This window comes from Oryx dammah, unplaced genomic scaffold, assembly GCF_014754425.2.
Source record: "Oryx dammah isolate SB20612 unplaced genomic scaffold, SCBI_Odam_1.1 HiC_scaffold_10, whole genome shotgun sequence".
In the NCBI taxonomy this organism is placed as follows: domain Eukaryota; kingdom Metazoa; phylum Chordata; class Mammalia; order Artiodactyla; family Bovidae; genus Oryx; species Oryx dammah.
The window spans coordinates 59,968,453-59,970,684 of NW_024070194.1; positions in this window are offsets into that span (position 1 = coordinate 59,968,453).

Consider the following 2,232-nt stretch of genomic DNA (forward strand, 5'->3'; position numbering starts at 1 on the left):
GAGCCTGGATTCAATCCCTGATCAGGGAACTAAATCTCACATGCTGCAGCTCAGACCTGGCACAGCAAATTTAATTAATTAATTAAAAATCTGATATTGTTGAGAATCACTGTCACAGATAGTAAGTGCTTTACAATTAGAATGTTTAAAAGATTCAATAACTTGCAAAAATGTATTTTCTAACTGAAGATAATTTGGATTAAAAAACTTATCCATTCCCGGATTTAACAAGAGAACCAGTAAGCCAGAAACTTGCCACAGTCATGTCTGACTTTTTCTTATTTCCTCTCATTTTTTTTAAGTGAAAAGTTAATTATTCTCTACTGTGCTCATTCACTTCAGTCTTGTCCAACTCTTTGCAACCCCATGGACATAGCCCGCCAGGTTCCTCTGGCAAGAATACTTGTAGGGATCAGGGGATCTTCCTGACCCAGGGATCAAACCCATGTCTTGGGTCTCCTGCATCGCGGGTGCATTCTTTACCACTGAGCCACCTACTGGAAGACAGAAAAACACAGGCAGGGTAAGCTGCAGGTCAGTGGTTGCCTACTTGTGGGTCAGAAATTACTGAGGCCCCTTAATCCCCATGCTTACCAACTATCATCTGTCTGCTAATTCTCAAATGTATGCAGATGCTGTTATGATAGGAATGTACAGATGAATTAAAAGTGTTCTAATTTTCTAGTTTTTTGGTCATTTTTCATTTTTCAGTTCTGGAGGTATTTTGACATTCAGAGTTTTTATATTTGAAGTATTGGGAAAACCATTGGCGGAAGTCCCTATATCCAGCTACTAATGGATTTGTAGCTGCTAAGATTCCTTCAAACCAATTAACAACAGCAAATTAACCACTGTCTGCTGCTCATTTGGTTTTATGGACCTTGACTTCTTCCTGTAAACTGAACAAGTATAGGAAAATTAATTCCATAGAAAAGTTCAAGAAGAAATTTAGGTAGCTTCCATAAGGTAACAGAGCTCTTAATTATCCACCATAATGAGATTGCTTCATGGAGTCATTTTTAGAAGGCAAAGACTTAAAAAAAATTTGGCCACACCATACAACATGTGGGATCTTAGTTCCCCAACCAGGGATGCAACCCATACCCTCTACACAGGAAGTGCAGGATCTTAACCATTGGACCACCTAAAGAAGGACTTCTCACTGGAAGTACTGAGAATGCAAAGACTTTTTGTATAAAGGCCACTGGGAGAAAATAGAAAAGCTAGTGGGTGTATGAATGAATGGAAATTTTTAATAATTTGTGGTATATGACTTATATGCTGTAAGTAAATAAGAGTAGGTCTGGAAGTTACACATTAGTAAACATTTATTAAATTTGAATGTATCTTGTAATATTTTTATAGTGCTTTGTATTTTCCAGAGGACTTTCCTGACTGTTGTCTATCTCACAAGAGTGTCCTGAGAACCTAATGAGATATTCTTCCCACTTATAGACTAGGACAGTGAGTCCCAAAGTGAAATACAGAGCTAGGGCAGGAGCTTAAATCTCTGAGAACTCATTTTTATGATAAAAAATTATAAAACATGTATTCTAGTTAGCTACTGGTACTGGATTTGCCAATTCCTAATGGATATTAACTTGATGTACTCAGCCAGAGAGAATCTGCTGTAATATCCATGCAAGACAGAGAAAGGGAGAATGATAATCTTAAAATATGAACAAAATTAAGGTGAGCAATGTTATTTGAAAAACTTACACATTGAAGTGATTTCATGTAATTCTTATCCTTATTCTTTGATATGGACAGTTGATGATTTACAGAATGAATAAAAGCACCTTCAGTTCAGTTCAGTTCAGTCGCTCAGTTGTGTCCGACTCTTTGCGACCCCATGAATCGCAGCACGCCAGGCCTCCCTGTCCATCACCAACTCCTGGAGTTCACTCAGACTCACGTCCATCGAGTCAGTGATGCCATCCAGCCATCTCATCCTCTGTTGTCCCCTTCTCCTGCCCCAATCCCTCCCAGCATCAGAGTCTTTTCCAGTGAGTCAACTCTTCGCATGAAGTGGCCAAAGTACTGGAGTTTCAGCTTTAGCATCATTCCTTCCAAAGAACACCCAGGGCTGATCTCCTTCAGAATGGACTGGTTGGATCTCCTTGAAGTCCAAGGGACTCTCAAGAGTCTTCTCCAACACCACAGTTCAAAAGCATCAATTCTTTGGTGCTCAGCCTTCTTCACAGTCCAACTCTCACATCCATACATGACCAA